Source organism: Lissotriton vulgaris, chromosome 6, assembly GCF_964263255.1.
Source record: "Lissotriton vulgaris chromosome 6, aLisVul1.2, whole genome shotgun sequence".
NCBI classification, from domain to species: Eukaryota; Metazoa; Chordata; class Amphibia; order Caudata; family Salamandridae; genus Lissotriton; species Lissotriton vulgaris.
Window position 1 is genome coordinate 1006071267 of NC_141694.1, and position 17146 is coordinate 1006088412.

The 17146-nt window shown below is 54.2% G+C and overlaps 1 protein-coding gene and 1 long non-coding RNA gene across 2 annotated transcripts in view; one reads left to right on the forward strand and one right to left on the reverse strand.

The window, feature by feature from the left end:
* URB2 (URB2 ribosome biogenesis homolog) overlaps positions 1 to 17146 on the reverse strand; it is a 966667-nt gene that overhangs the window by 179071 nt on the left and 770450 nt on the right. The window lies entirely within an intron of this gene.
* Positions 10743 to 17146, forward strand: part of LOC147708338 (uncharacterized) — a 123460-nt gene continuing 117056 nt past the window's right edge. Inside the window, exon 1 of the long non-coding RNA XR_015296497.1 lies at positions 10743 to 11078. This is a non-coding gene — a long non-coding RNA (uncharacterized LOC147708338). The remainder of the gene's footprint in view (positions 11079 to 17146) is intronic.

The window sequence follows — 17146 nt, forward strand, 5'->3', positions numbered from 1 at the left end:
GTACCAATCTGAACCTGCTCGAGATTCCTGCCTCTCTCGGGGAGGCCAGCGCCGCATTCCACTCGTTTTCATCCATCCCACCTATTTCCTCCTCCCACCGTTCTTTGAGTTTCAGCGTGGGGTCCTTCAAATTATTGATCAGTTTTTTATATGTGAGTGAGGTCGCGCTTTGGATCATGAAGTCTGTTAGTAGCCTATCTTCTAGCGGGGAGGATTCTGGCAGTGTAGTATTTACTGGAATTGCACCCAATAGTGCATGTCTGATTTGGACATAACGGAATGTTTCTGTGGGTCCGAGGTGGTACTGCTGTTGCAGTTGTGAAAACGGTATTACTGTATCCTTGTCCCATAGGTCCCCCACCGTGGAGATACCTATGGAGTCCCAACGCTCAAAACCCTTACATCCCCTGAGATTACCTAAAGATTTCGTGTCCCATAACGGTGTCATTTTAGTGATTTTCCCTGCCCATCCTAGGCGAGCCTGCGCTACGTGCCATAGGGTTGCTGTGTGTTTGGTTGGACCGATTAGATTTTTAAGTTGTTGTTTATTATAAAGTACTGAGAATATGCATTCCACCCCAAGTTGTGCCCAATCTGCTCGATAGGCCGGGTCCTCTCTCGGGGTGTGGATCCAGTAGTTTATCACTTTAAGCTGGGCCGCCCAGTAGTACAGCTGGATGTTGGGGAGTGCTATTCCGCCCTCGTACCAGCTTTTAACCAGTTTGTCGTACGCTATACGAGGTGGGCCCGTGTCCCAAAGCAACGTGGTGACTAGCGCCACGATCTGCCTGAAATATCCCGGTGGTACCAGATGTGGTGTGTTTTCCAAGACATAGAGAAGCCTCGGGAGTGCCATCATTTTGTATAGCGCTGCCCTTCCCAGGAGAGTCAGGGGTAGGGCCGCCCAGTGCTTGACATCTGCCCGTAGGCGATCTATAGGCGGCTTCAGGTTACTGGCAAAGAAGTCTGTATCTGCCCGCGTGATGATAATACCCAGATACTTAAAGGAGGTCGTAGAGACGGTCAGGGGGCAATCAGCCCTCAGTCTCGGTGCTGGGCCATTCAGTACGTATATGACTGATTTCGACCAATTCAGGGTGTAACCCGATGAGTATCCGTGTGCATTACAAAGTTCTAGCAGGGCTGGGATGCCTTCGTCAGGATCCGTCATGTAGACTAGCATGTCGTCGGCGTATAGCGAGACCTTGTCCTCCCATCCTCCTTCCCATTTGATACCTGCAAAGAGGGGAGTGGACCTGATTTGAATCGCCAGGGGTTCCAGTACCAGTGCAAAGAGCAAGGGCGACAAGGGACAACCCTGTCTGGTGCCCCTGCCCAAGTGGAACCTCGGTGAAATGTGGCCATTGGCCACCACCTGTGCGACCGGCTTGGTATAAAGTAGTCGTACCCACGCTATATATTTTGGCCCAAATCCCATACATTCCAGCACCATGAAGAGGTACTCCCATTCCACTAGGTCGAACGCCATTTTAGCGTCGAGGGAGAGGATCGCGGCCTGTTCTGAAAGGAGGTGTGTACGGGCCAACACTCCATGTATTCTCCGGAGATTCAGCGCCGTGCTTCTGTGAGGCATAAAGCCTGATTGGTCAGGGTGGATTAGAGTACTTAGGTGTGGTTGCAGACGGGCGGCCAGAAGCTTAGCTAATATCTTCGCTTCGATATTAAGCAACGATATCGGGCGATATGAGGCCCTGTCAGTCGGGGGTTTCCCCGGCTTGGGTATTGCGACAATCGTGGCCGTACGTTGGTCCAGTGGCAGTTCCATTTTGTCCCTGCTTTCTAAATACATGTTCAATAATGGGGCACTTAGTTCTGGCGCCATTGACTTGTACCACTCCACAGGTATCCCATTCGGGCCCAGGGCCTTACCAGATTGTAAAGCTTGGATTGCCAGCTGAATCTCGTCTTCCGTCGGGTCTACCTCCAGGGCTAGCCTGTCTTCCTGTGTAATGCTGGGGACTGCTATGCCCGTCAGTGTTGCTGCCGCCATTTGTTTTGTGACTACATGGTCCGGAGTGTATACCGTTTGATAATGCCGAGCCAAGGCGCAGACTATTGCCTCTGGATGTGTCAGTGTGTGCCCCCCCTCCGTGTGCAGTATTGGAATGCCTTTCGTTCCATTCTCCCTCTTGTCCAGCCATGCCAGCATTTTACTCGCTTTGTCGCCCACGTCATATATTCTGCACTTAGTGTTTGCAATGTAACCCTTTTCCGTCGTCCTAAGGTGGGCCTGATATTGCTGTTGTCGCATCAGAAGTGTGTGCGTTGCGGCCGGGGAGGGGTCTGTCATGTGCGCAGTATTGGCCACTTGGAGTGCCAGTTCCAGTTCTGTAAGCTCCTTACGGGAGTCTCGCCTATGCCCCGTTATTGCAGATATGGCCGCCCCCCGGAGGACTGTTTTATATGCTTCCCACAAAACTGACGGTGATGTCACCGTTCCCGTGTTTTCTGTAAAGTATTGTGTTGTCGTTAGTTTGAGCTTTTTTCTAATCTTCGGGATTTTCAAAAAATTCGGGTAGATTGGGTAGGGCCTAGTACATTTCCTTTCTCTGGTGGTAAGTGATAGAGCTATGGGGGAATGATCCGAAATGCCCCTGGGAAGAATGTCCACTTTATCTACCATTCCCAGTCCCAACCCCAGGGCTAGGAAATAATCTATACGTGATAGGCTGTTATGTACGGCAGAGTAGTAGGTGAATTGAGCGTCGCCTGTATGTAGGTGCCGCCAGATGTCTATCATGCCCAGGGCCTCCACAAAATCCGGGAGTGAATTTGTGCCACGTGAGTGGGTTCTAGTAGGAAGGGAGTCTATCAGTGGGTCCATGATTGCGTTAAAGTCCCCTCCTATGATTGTATCCCCCTCAGGAAGGTTAAGAAGGAGATTGCTAAGAGCGGGTAGTGCCACAGAGTGGAGCGCCGGGGGGATATACACCGATACTATATTAAGGGTTCTGCCCTCCCACTGGCCATGTAGTGCCGCGAAGCGACCCTGATCATCCGCCACTCGGTGTGTAATGATAAAGGGAGATGATTTCTTTACTAGTATTCCTGTCCCCCTGGAGCCAGTGGTGAACTCAGCATGTATCGCCATTGAGTAGCCCCGTCTATTAAGAGCTTTACAAGTGGAACCCGCAAGGTGGGTTTCCTGTAGAAGGACCAAGTCCGGGCTTTGTCTCTTGATGGCCTGTAGTACTAAGCCTCTTTTTATTTTGTCCCCTAGGCCCCTGACATTCCAGGTGAGCATGCGCAACGGGGGAACTCCCATGCCTACAGGGGAGCCTTCAGCAGGCGTGTTGCGAGGTGACCTGTCCATGGATTCGGTGCTGGCGCTTCGCACTAGGTGCGTCTCTAGTATGAACACAGGCAGTGCCGTGTGCTGATCCGCGGAGGAAAATGGCGACAATCGGGGCAATAATACAGTGTGAGTGCTGCATGATGACTATGAACAAAGACATAACTTCAAACAAGAAAACTTCAATCCCTTCCCCCCTCCCTGCTACCCTGCTCCACGGACGAACTCCCGCCCGCTCCCCCAACTTTGCAGAGTGCTTTGTCCCATCCCCGCCCATCTTACTTGCTTGTGGGGTTGGTGAGACCCCCTTAGCCACCGGCCAATGCCCGCCCTACTCAGCTCCACCGGCAACAAGTCCCCAAGGGCTGCCAATAGATTGTTCCACCTATAGTCCATCCAGTTCAGCCCCGTACAGGTTGTCCAGAGTCTAGCGGGTCCCTTTCAAGATCCGATTCTGGGTCCGTTGCCTGTTCCCCCATCGCAGGGCCGTTGGATCGATGAACTGCCGGCTCTTCGCTGCGTTGACGTTGTCTTTCCCTGTGCGGGCGCTGGGGCTGCCCCACCTGCCTCCATCCATCAAGCCACTCCCTAGCTACTTCTGGTGTGTCAAAGAACCATGTCTTTCCTTCAGCCACTATGCGCAATTTGGCGGGGAATAGCATAGAGTATGGTAGACCCTTGTCTCGCAACGCCTTCTTCACTTCCGTGAACGATTTTCGTCTCCTAGCCACCTCCGCCGTGTAGTCCGGGAAAAAGGCCAGAGTTGAGTTCTGAATCTTTATGGGTGGAGAGACCCTTGCTGCTTGTAGAATTGCGTCCCTGTCGCGAAAATTGAATAGTCTAGCTATTACTGGTCGCGGTGTAGCCCCCGGCTTAGCCGCTCCACCCGGAACCCGGTGTGCCCGCTCCACAGAAAAGAAGTGGGAGAGGCCTTTAGGTTTCAGGTGGGCTTTAATTAGGTCTTCAATGTACAAGTCCATCGCGGCCTTCCCTTCCGATTCCGGCAGGCCCAGGATGCGGACGTTGTTCCTCCGGGAACGCCCTTCCTGATCGTCGAGCTTCTCTTGCAGCTGTTTCGTGACTTTCTCCATGCGTTCCATTGCCACCTGCAGGTCCGAGGTGTCCTCGATGAGCGACTTCGTGACCACCTCTACTTGGGACACTCTCTCCGCCATTTTCTGGAAGTCCGCTCTGAGCAGAGACACCTCGGAGGAGATGGAGCCCACTGTTGTACGGACCTCAGTAAGGGTTTTCATGACGTCTTCTAAGGTTACCTTCGGGGTCCCCCCCGGTTCTGAGGCTGTACCTGCAGAGTGGCGGCCGCCGCTCTGTGAGTGTCCAGACTGGTTGTATGCAAATTTATCCAGCTTCGCCTGGGTCGACGCACTCCTTGTGCCCCTGCCCGCCATGTTGTCGCGTCGGTGGGGGTGGCAGATAACTTCGGTCGTCGGGTCCGTCCTGCCCTGTGAGACTTGCAGTTTTGCTGATTGCCAGGCGGTCCAATGTGTTCCCTGCCGAGAGCAAGGGGTACCGCGCTGTCGCCACAGGGCCTAAGCAAGTTGAAATCTGTAGCTGGAGTCAGTACCACAGCCTGCGAGGCGGTCTTGCGCAGTTCAGTGCACTGATGCGTCTTGTCTTCGCACCTCCTGTAGCGTTACTGAGTGCTGCTTTGCTGCAGTTGAACACCGGAGGTATCCCGCGGGGCGTCCCCCAGCCCTCTCGGATGTCTGTAGGGTAAGAATGGTTATGTAGCAGGAGGGGGGCGCCACTGCAAGTCCCCCTACGATGTCTTCCTTTTTTTTTTTATTTTTTTTTATTATCACCGGGGTCTACACTGGCCCCCCGCTGAATCAGGGCGCAATCCGGGTCTGTTGTGGCAGAGGGGGACTGCTATGCCCCCGTTTCAGAGTCTGCCGCACCACAGCTGTTACGGGATGGCCGGCTGTCCGACCGTCCTAAAATGGCGCCTCCCGGAGCTCCGAGACAACTCCACTGCCACCGGCGTGCGCGCTGGCTGCGGGGGTACCCGCAGGCAATCTGGCTCCTCACCGTCCCTCCGGGATACGCCGAGGTGTCCGCCAGGCAGGCTGCGCGCGCTGGTACCTCTGGTGAGAAGGACGCTCGTGGTCGGCTGTTCATAGACCGCCCTGGCCGAGGTGGGCAGACTTCCGCCCGGGCTCGCTGGTCACTTGAGGCCGGTGCGCTGGATCGTGCGCAGGCCGACGCTCGCTGCTGCAGGTTAAAGCAGTTCCCGGTGGCCGATCTTCACCGGGGTCGGATCTGGTTGTGCCACGCGGTTCCCCGAGTCGGTGTCGCTCCTTCGAGCGGGCGCTGGATCGGATCAGTGAGCGGATTTACTATGCAGGCCGGTTAGCCTGGAGGAGCTCCCGATTTACGCTGCCGCCATGCTCGGCAGTCGGCCACGCCCCCCTTTAACTTCATTTTTAAATGATGATTTTACATGGCCCACATTACCAATGTTAATTGATGTTGAAGAGGTGAAGGAAGGCCTAGTAAATAGCAAAGGGGGAAAGGCACCGGGACAGGACGGTGTCCCGATTGATTTATATAAGGATTTAATGGATTTATGGGCCCCGATTCTTACAAGGATTTTTAATACTGCAGCCTTGGGGAATTTCCCAACATCCTGGCCCAATCATTAATCGTCCCACTTTATAAAAAGGGTTCTCGTTCTGAAGCTTGTAATTACCGTCCAATATCACTTTTGGACTCATCCATAAAGGTGATGAGTAGGGTGCTTTTAAAGAGATTGGAAACATGGGCCTCAGACTATGTTATGTTATGTTATGTTACGATCTTTTGTATTGCGCGCAGCTGCCCCAGCTAAGGGGCGTCCTGGCGCATGGCAAGAAAAAAGCAACACTTACAGGGAACATAGCAAAAGGGTAAAACAGAGCAAGCTATTCAAACAGAAAGGTCTTTAAAGCTTTACGGAAAACTAAGAGGTCGGTGAGCAGCCGCATCTCAACCGGAAGAGAGTTCCAGAGCTCGGCCGCTCTGACCCGGAAGGAGCGGCCACCAACCCGACACAGCCTGTAGCGGGGGGTCACCGTAAGAGCCTGGCCCAACGATCTCAGGGACCGGGTAGGGACATACCAGGACAAAAGGTCTGCAAGAATCTGAGGGCTCCCACCCCTCAAAATCTTGAACGCCAGACACAGCACTTTAAACTGTATTCTTGCCCTGATAGGTAACCAATGCAGCGATCTCAAAGTGCCAGAGACGGAACATGTTCGGGGTAAGCCAACAATGGCTCTCGCCGCGGAATTCTGAACGCGTTGGAGGCGAGTAACCTCCGCCACGTTGACCCCTGCCAGGAGCGAGCTGGCATAGTCCAGGCGAGATAGCACTGTGGCCTGGACTATCAGCTGCCTGGTGCGATGGTCAAAGAACTTCAAGACGGGACGCAGCGACCGTAAAATACCGAAGCAGCAGGCCGCGGTTCTCTTCGTGTGGCCCACAAAGCTGAGGGAGGGGTCCAACCATACTCCCAAGTTCTTTAGTTCCGTAACCGGAGTGGGGGCCGGCCCCAACTCCGTAGGCCACCACCTGTCCCCCCATAGCTCCGACTTCCTACCGACGATCATGATCTCCGTTTTCTTTGCGTTGAGCTGGAGACAGTTGTTCTTCATCCAGCTCGCCACCGCCCTAAGTCCACTCTGAAATCTGGGGGCATCCCGATCCGCATCCCCGCTGATCGTAACCGCTAGCTGGGTATCGTCGGCATATGAGACCATAGTCATGCCTCATTGCCTGACGACCTCAGCCAGCGGTCTCACGTAGAGATTAAACAGCGTGGGACTCAGCGAGGAGCCTTGCGGCACCCCCTGTTTCAGAGGATGGAATTGGGACTGGAACGGTGGGATGGCAACGCTAAAGAAACGATTGTCTAGGAAAGACCGGAACCACTGGAGGGCCAAGCCACTCAGCCCAATCTCCTCCAGGCGATGCAATAGGATAGGATGCGAGACAGTATCGAACGCGGCGCTCAGATCTAATAGTACGAGCGCCGCTGTCTGCCCCGCGTCCATCACCATGCGAAGATGTTCAGCCATGGAGAGAAGGGCGGTCTCCGTGCTGTGCCCAGCACGGAACCCATTCTGAGTGGGATCCAAGATGTTAGCATGGATAAGGTGGGCCGAGAGAACCTTGTTGACATGGGCCTCCAACACTTTGGTCGGCCACGGAAGCAAGGAGATAGGCCGATAGTTTTCAGGTTTCTCTGGGTCCAAGGAGGGTTTCTTTAAAATAGGAGAAACCACCGCCCGCTTCCAGCTAGCGGGTACTGTGCCTGACTCCAACGAGATGTTGATCAAGGAGTGTACCACGGCCCGGCCCACAAACGACTGGTCTCTGAAGAGAGTCGGTTTGAGCGGATCAGCGGGGGACCCTGATTTAACCTGCTGGGCCAGGTGATCAAACCCCTCGGATGTCAATGGGGGCAACACGTGCAAAGAGGTAGCTCCATAGATGTTAACAGGAGACTCAACTGGAGGCCCTGTGTAAGGAAACGTCTTGTAGATGTTTTGGACTTTTTCCAGAAAGAACAGAGCAAGGGCCTCACAGTGAGCGGTGGAACCAGTCGTCGGGGCACAAGCTCGCTTTGCTAAGAGATCCTTCATCACTTTAAAAATGGTTTTGGAGGGGTTAGAGCTGTTGCCGAATTCAGCAGCATAGTATGCTGCCCTTGCTCGGCACACAGCCTGATGGTAAGTTTTGACGGAGGCGAGATAAAAAGCTTTTTTTCCGTTATCGTACACCTTCCGCCAAGCCCTCTCCGCTCGCCTGCAACTCCCCTTGAGTGTGGGTAAGGCACCATCGTACCACGGACTTGATTCCCTGGAACTGATCTTACGAGTGGTAATAGGTATGAGGGCGTCAAGCGCCTTGGAGATCCAAGAGCAGAACCTATCGTAGCCAGTATCAACAGCTACCAAAGGTTCTAAAGGCTCTGCGGCGAGGACACGATGTAAGTCCTCCAGCCGTAATTTGCTCCAATGCCGCCTCGCGACCAACTTCGCAGGGGGAGTAGTAATCACTCCCGGCAAGGGGGCACAGATGGCGACCAAAGAATGGTCCGTCCAGCCAAGGGGTGTAACGGCGGTGACAGAAGCATCTGCCAGGTTAGTAAAAAACGGATCTAAGGTATGGCCACCTGTGTGGGTAGGCTGCTGAACCAATTGCACGAGCTGAAGGGCCTCCAAGTCAGCAAGAAGGCCACTGACCGTAGAGGTATTAATACTATCAAAATGTAAGTTGAGGTCCCCCAAGATGGAAAAATTGGGACAACCAGCCGCCAAAGAGCTAACCTCATCAGGGAAGGCAGCTCTAAACGCCACATCGCTGCCAGGGGGGCGATAGACCACCATCCCAGAGAGAGAGAAATGTAGGGTGACCAGAATCTTAAACACCGCACTTTCACACCCCGCAATGGTCAGTCCAGACCAACTACAAGTGAAGTTGGAACGCATGGCAAGAGCAATGCCCCCTCCCCTAGTAGGACGATTAAGGGTAAAAACAGAAAAGTCGGAAGGGAATGCCAGATTGATAATGGCCGCATCATCATCCTTCAACCACGTCTCTGTAATGGCCACGATGTCAGGGGCCTCCTCCTGTATCAGGTCGTACACGGCCTGATAATGCTGCACCAGGGACCTGGCATTGAGACTGAAGATGCGAAGGGCATGCTCAGGGTGATTACTGCCAGGAGCGACCGTCGGGTTTTCCTGAACGGTCGAAATAGGAGGGTCCAAGGTCCACCTGCCGCAAGCGCAGTGGTAGGGGCCAGCCAACGGATGTATAGGAGGAAGACTGCAACTTACCGTCGAGCGTCCTATGCCTAGCAGAGTTTCGCTAGAGTACACAATCATGGCAGGGAGTGCCTCAGCCACCACTCAGCAGCTCCGGATGGCCACTGGGCCCTGCGCGCCCTGCATGTCCTTAGCGCGGACGGGCGCAGACGGGCAGGACTCAGGCACGACTCCGGCTAAGCGACGGCGTCCCACTGCGCGATCCCGCTGCGCGGGAAAGGACGACTTTAAATAGGCGAGTCGAATGTCCCCCCGAGCGAGGAGACGCTCCAAGATGGCGCCCGTGAAACAAACAACCCAGCCCAAGGCAAGATGGCGCCCACCAATCCACCCCCGGGACCCGGACCCGCCAAACGGCGGTGCTTTAACACATTTATATGCAGGTAAGAGGGCGAGGCATGATTCCCAGAGACTAGCACCTAAAAACAAGGGATAATGAAAAGAAAGCAACCAAAATAGTTAAACAGGTAGATTAAAAGCAGCGAGTCTGCAACGCGACCTGCACAAAGCCAATTCCTTGGCCAAGTGGCAAAAGCTAAGTCCGCCTTAAATAGGCGAGTCGAATGTCCCCCCGAGCGAGGAGACGCTCCAAGATGGCGCCCGTGAAACAAACAACCCAGCCCAAGGATAGATGGCGCCCACCAATCCACCCCCGGGACCCGGACCCGCCAAACGGCGGTGCTTTAACACATTTATATGCAGGTAAGAGGGGAGCCTCATAAGTTGGGACTCACCCACAGTGAACTCAAGATGTAAGAGACCGCAGGGGATATTACTGGTGTCCCCCTGGCTTGACCAGGCCACTGCTCAGCAGCTGGAGTAAAGGATATCAGGCTGGTTACATGCAGACACGTGTACATGTTTGTGCACACGTGTAGGGGCTGCGCAGGGGAGATTCCTAGCGTGTGCAGTCCGGGAGCAGCTACAAGATGAAGGGTGTGGCAGGACTTGTGCAGAATTGGGTGGTGACACGGAAGAGGCTTTATACACTGGGAAGGAACATGCCAGGAAAAGTCAGTGTTTATGTTACTGTTTTTAACTTCATTGTTCCCCTATGGGGATGTGGAGCCCATGTGCTAAATTACCTTTCATAAGGCCTACAGATTCCAGACACGCACTAAAGTCCACTGTAGCGGATGTGAAAAGAAGTATTCTGCAGAGTCCAAAGTCATATTTGTACTGCTTTTGGGTCATACAGAACTTCATATTTCTCTGAGCCAGCCATAACCAGACCCTGGCTGATGGCTGACCTCATCTGGATGGATTGATAACCTTTCTTCCACAAGCTAAGGCCTCTTCTCCGCGAAGATAAGATGGGTGGGGCTACAGGCTCATCCATCAGCAGCTATCACTGGGTGCCAGGCACCAAGCTGCACCAAGGAGGGAAGGCAGCGAGGGGGGAAGGTTTCTTTTTCTTCAGAGACCATGTGGCAAGAGACCCTGGACAACGCCATCTTGAACAAACCCAGAGGCTGGACAAGGAGGGAGCAGGGACAGGGAAGTGATTTGTCTCTGTTTGATAGGACCAGCAGAGACCTCCTGCCAGTTCCCCACTCAACTTTTAAAAAGTGCTTGCACAGGAAGAGAAGCTCTCTCTGGGGTGTGGTTGGCTGAGGCGGAAGGTGCTGGAGCCTGGCAATGGGCAGTTGGGAGGAGAGACCCCCTGACTGCCCCCCAGGGCCCTAACAGCGCCAGAAGAGGAGCCAGGACAGGTGCGCAGAAGCAGGGGCCTCTGTGCAGGGAGAAGAGAGGCCCAGGAGGAGAGCCAGGCGAAAGGCTGGCACAGGGAGCCTGTGAAGACCGCTCACTGCAGAATGCACCCTCTTGGCGACCCAGAGGGCGAAGGAGAGTGGCTGGGGGGCGCCACCAGGAACAAGAAGATGCAACAATGAGGCAGATCAGACCCCCAGGGGCTGAGATATGGCCCTCGGAATGTAAGCGATCGTTGACCCCTAAGAAGACTGACAACGAAGCGCGTGGTGCTCCACCGCCGGTCTCAGAGAGGACCCCGGGGTGGGTCAGGTCCCCAGGGGCTGCCCCCAGAAGAAGGAAACCGGGGAGCACTGTTGCTCTCCCCGTAAAAGTGCCCTGTAGGGGAAACAGGAGCCCACCCTGGCCCCCACCGAAGCTGGAGATGGGGGGAGTGACGTCGCGCCCATCGCAAAGAGATCTGGAGGGGGCCCGGGACACCATCCCCGGGCCCTGAAGCCAAGCCGGGGAGCACCGTTACGCTCCCCATGAAGATTCTCCCAAGCGGGGCGCCAGGAGCCTACCCTTGTGCTGGCGCGCTCCATGCGAGGAAGAGAAGGAGGAGGGACCCGGGACCCCATCCCAAGGCCCCGAAGCAAAGCCGGGGGGGGCCTGTCGCGCCCCCGATGAGTGGGAGAAGTACAGCCCCACTCCCCCGGAGTCCAGGAGGACCCGCGGGATTCCAAGCGTCTGTCTGCCGGAGAGGGACACACCCAAAGACAGGAGCCGGCTCCCGCGGCAGCAGAGAAGAGTGCTGGCCGGGGGGGGGGGGGGGGGGGGGGGGGGGGGGAGTAAATGGGGGGGGGGGGGGGGGGGAAGCTCCCTGGGCTGCCCTCCACCGAACAGGCATGCAGGGGCCCCGGGTGGAACCGGGCCCCCGCGACGACCAACAGAGGTGCGGGGGCCCGAGTGGGACTGGGCCCCGGGAAATCGAAGGAGCGGTCGGGGTAGGCTCCCCGAGCCGCCTATAGTCACCTGGGGGTCCGGGTGGGACCGGGCCTCCCACCGAGGCCCACATCGCGGCTCTACCCAGAGGAGCGGGAGAGCAGTTTATCAAATATGCGGCAACACCCATAATGCCTTGCAGGCCAGGACCGGCTTGCAAGCGCAACCCAGCATTTTCACGGCTCGTGGTGGCACAGGAGAGCGGGGTCACCACCACTCACCACCACTCATGTGCAAAGGTGCTGGGGGAGCTGCTGGAGAAGCGCAGTCTCCCCCTCAGCATGAAGAGGCGTCCCTTCCTAAGTCACATGGGGACTTGAAAGGAATAACCCCTCCAGGGCTCAGTCTGCCTTTAACACCTTCTGGGCTGAAACTTTTGTTCTGCAGCGGAGGGTGTATTGAGAAGTGCATCCAGGAGTGAAGGGCTGAGTTGGGCATGTCTGGAGAAGGGCATCCCCTGCAGTAGGACCAGATCTGGGTCATGTCAGTTCAGATACATGACCACAATGCCCTGTTTCAACCAATGCCCCAGGTTGTTGGCATTCCAGGATAGGTCTTTAAGTGTTTGCCCTCCCAGAAGGTTTTGTGTTAATGTACCTGCCATGCTTTGGGTTGTGTAGTCATTTTCCACTGTGCGAATGTTTACATTATTGGGTGAGTGGATGTCTCTGAATCAGTAATGTCTCAATGTGTATGGCAAGCTCTAGTTATTATTCTATGGATAAGAAACTGGCTTTAAGTAGGCTATACAAATCTGTGCTCCAGAAAGAAGAGTAAGCACTCCTTTTGAAAAAGGTAACCAAGTGTATCTATGCCAAGCACATTGCAGCGTCGTACATTTACGGCGGTTGGGTAACTCTGCTGTGTAGGTATGCCTAAGAGCAGGAGGGCAAGCCCATACGACTTGATGTGCTTGGTGCACAGTATACAGCGATTAATGTATTGACAAGCTATCTTTACCAACTGGAGAGAAACTCCACTCATTTTAACTATGGCCAAAAGGAGACATATCTGGTATTGACAGGATACCAACACAATGTCTACAACTTCATTTAAAAGCAACCAGCCACCAAAGGGGATCCTCTATGCAGCCAAGATTAAAGGCATAGTGTGGCGACATTCAGATGGATCACTTTACAGGTCTGCTGGGAAAGTTCGATCTCCACAAAAGTATCTGTAGCGCTCGCACATGAACATCCTGATCGCTGTACCATTTCACTCAAGTCTAATCTGGAATACTGAGCCAGCTCAGCGTAATGGGCTCCCAACCTTCTACACACTTTGGGAAGCCCAAGTGTTGGAAGAAAACTGCACTGCAGAAGACAATCCAAAATTATCTGTTTTTTTGTTGTTTCAGATCTATTTTATTTTCAGACAGAAACACAAACACCAAGTCCGAGTGTACTCAGCGTTAAGCCTACAACCCTATACAGGGCCCGCCGCATAAGGAAATGTGTCAGCCACTGGGTGTAAGGAGTAACACAGCGTATAGCCTACAACCCTCGAGGGGCCGGCCGCGTGAAAGGTTATTTAGAGGCAGAGCTATAGGGCATAACGTACATGAAGACCCCATAGGATCCACAGCTACATCAGACAGGTAAAAAGCCTGGAAATAACAGACCGATCAAAACAGGAAGGAGAACCATGGGACTAAAAAAAAGAAAGAGAGACAATAGGACAAACCAGAGTATAAAAGAGGATGTGTGTCGCCACATACGCTAGCAGGGCCCGATCCAGGGGGGCATCGCAAGCAGGCAGGTAGGCGATCAATGCACTTATGGGAGCAGTCTGCCAGGGTCAGACGGAACAATTGCATTGTCAAAGAGGCGCAGCGTCCTAAGCCTGGCGGGCATATAGCGTGCACGTTCAACCATGCAGAGATATTTAATCAGAGGTTACCAAACAGCCTTAAAGCGGGTATCAATGTACTGCAGCGGCACTGTGAAGAGCTCCTTAGCTATGACATGCCATAAGCGTAGAAACCAAGCGGCAACTGGGGGGGCCTCAGTCCATTTCCAATATAAGGCTATGAGCTGTTTCGCAGCCCCCAGCATGTGGAGCGCCAGAATCCAGTCACTCCGAGTGAGTGCTTTCAGACCGGCGGGTTTAATGCCCAAAAGAATCGTGTTCGTGGCCTCAGGCAGCGGAAATCCCAACACCCCCCTAATGTGACTAAGGACCTCCTTCCAGAACATGTTCAACACTGAGCATGCCCACCACACATGTATGAAGTCCCCAGATGCAGTCATACACCTCCAACACAAGGGGGAAGATGCAGGAAACATCCCATGCAGCCGCAGTGGAGTATAATACCATTGGGTCATTACTTTATATGCATTCTTCCGTTGTGGGATACTGCGATAGATTTTGGGGATATCTTGCCACAGCCGATTCCATTGTGCAGGCGTAATGTCCGTTGCAGAAGTCGATTGCCATTGCCTTTGGTACGGATGAGTGGGTACTGTTGGAAGATGTTGTAGGATCTGATATATCCGGGATATCAGCACCTTGGATTCATCAAAGGAGCGAACCAGCTTTTCAAAGGGGGTGGAAAGCGCGGGTAGCTGCCTGTCGCATCTCGGACCCATAAGCCCTGTGTCGCAGCTGTGCGTACTGCAGGTTCGCCATCGGAGAGACACGGAACTCCTCCCTACATTGCACAAAAGTTTTAAACACTCCCCCCTCATACAGGTCACATATCGCCCTGCATGCTCCCTTTGCCCACGCAGCAAAGGCACGTGTACGGTAAGCCGGCGGAAAAAGCGGGTTCCCCTCTAGAGGGGTGTGCGGGGAAGGAAACGTTGTGAGACCTCTGCGCTCTGCCACCTTGTCCCATACATCCAGTACCGTTCTGGTGGGTACCGCTATATACGCACTCCCAGAACGCACCACTCGATGCAGCCATGTGAGGTCCAAGATGGTGCGCCCAGTCACCGCCCGATCCATATGTAGCCATTCCTTCTCACTTTCCGTCGTCGTCCATTCCACCACAAAACGGAGGTGTGAGGCCCAGTAATAATCCACTAAGATGGGACAAGCCAGCCCCCCCCCCTATCACGTGGTGACATAAGGAGCCTCTGCGATAAGCGTGGGCGGCGTCCGCCCCAAATGAAAGCCGTTAGGTCTCATTGAAGACCTTGTATATGATGCAGGGGGATGGGAGTGGGGAGACATTGAATTAAATATAACATTTTAGGGAGGATCGACATCTTCATGGCGTTGAGTCTACCCAGCCAGGAGATCGCTAGGGGTTTCCATCGCTGTAGATCCTCCAGGACTGTCTTTCGACACTCCCGCCAATTTACTTGCGTCCACGTGTCCAGCGAGGGAGTCAGCTGGAGGCCAAGATAGCGAAGGGAGTTGGAGGCCCATTGATATGACGCAAGCTTCTTAAGTACAGGGATCTCCTCCTTTGGGATTGTGAGATTCAGGGCCCAAGATTTGTCGTGATGAATTTTAAGGCAAGAGGCCCGCTCAAAGAGCCTCAATAAAGAGAAGAGGGCTGAAAGGGACACCTGAGGTCACGTCAAGGTGAGGATAGGGTCATCAGCAAAAAGCGCCACCTTATTTTCTCGACCTCCAAGACAGATACCATGAATGTCCGGTGCCTGCCGTATCAGTTCCGCTAGGGGTTCAACTACCAGGGCAAACAACAAGGGTGAAAGGGGACACCCCTGTCGGGTACCCCTATGGATGGAGAAGGGCGCCGTGAGACGCCCATTTACCCTAATCCTGGCCTGTGGGGCGATATACGGTGCCATGACCTTGGCAATCATGGTCGTTCCAAGCCCTATCTTGTGTAGTACCGCTCGCAGGAAGACCCAATCCACCCGGTCGAATGCCTTCTCTGCATCAAGTGATAGAAGGCAGGCTGGTATATCCCAGTGGTGGGCCTTCCCCACCGGGTGATCAAGTCTACGCACGTTATCCGCCCCCTGCCGATTGCGGATGAAGCCTACATGGTCCGGGTCTACCAGCCCTGGCAAGTGGGGGTCCAGGCGCTTCGCCAGCAACTTAGTATAAATTTTGAGGTCAGTGTTTAGCAAGGCGATGGGACGATAAGATGCACAGTGTGATAGGTCCTTTCCCGGTTTGGGGATAAGCGCTATCTCCGCCATACGCATATCAGACGACGGCCCATCTGTATCAGTGAAAGATTTGTATAGTCGCAGTAAGTGCGGCCGGAGATGCGTTTGGAACATGTGGTAGAAAGACAGGGGTAGGCCATCTCAGCCGGGAGTCTTCCCAAGAGGGAGATCCCTCATGGCCTCCGTTATATCCTCCTCGGTGATAGAGACCTCCAGGGCTTTTGCATGATGGGGGTGTATCGACGACCACGGAAGGCGACTCAAGACATCCGCTACCAGGTCCGAAGATGGTGGCTCAGCCTTGTACAATGCAGTGTAATTAGCCCGGAACGCTTCGCATTTATCCTTTTCCGAGGTAACCCTCGCCCCGTCGGACAGCTGGTTATTAGCGATATGGTTCTTGGCCGCCCGTGCCCTCAGACGCCTCGCCAGTAGCCTGCCCACATTGTCTCCCCCCTCGAAGTACCGCTGCTTCAGCGCCAACAGTGCCTTTTCAGCCCTGTTTGTGCGCAAAATTCTCAGCTGGCCCCTAAGATTAGCAAGCCGCCGCCTCGATGCCAGGGAGGAGCGATCCTGATCCCGCTTTTCAGCTGCTTTGATATCCTCTGTAAGGTTGGTCTCCAAGATCCTGGCCTCTCGCGCCCGCGCAATCGATAGGGAGGTAATGTGATCACAGATCGTAGCCTTAAAGGCATCCCACACCACCGGGAAGGGCGTCTCCGGAAGGTCATTGTGAGCGAAGTAGGAGTCAATGGCAGTCCGCAGACTGTCAAAGTCAGCTGGGTCCCGGAGGATACTCGGCGGTAGGCGCCACCGCACTTTGCGGGTGGAGTAAGCGGCCGGGTCCTGTAGGAGCAACTCGACATGGGCATGATCTGAGAGCAAGATGTCAGACATGGAGGCCCTTAGCATGTCCTGTATCAAAGTGTGGGAAACAAATAAATAATCTATACGGGAATACGAGCGGTGTACAGGGGAGTAGTTCGAGTAGTCCCGCAGCTCCGGGGAGTGATACCTCCATACGTACAGCAAGCCCAGGTCCGTGATCTGATTTCGTAGGGCTAGCGACATAGTCCCCATCCCGCTAAAGGAAGATGCACTACGATCTTTATTAGGATCCCATACCAGATTAAAATCTCCCCCCACTATTAACGAGGAATCACCCTGCGGTACATGGTCCCGTGAGAAAGTTAGGAGGTATCTGTCCTGCATCTGATTGG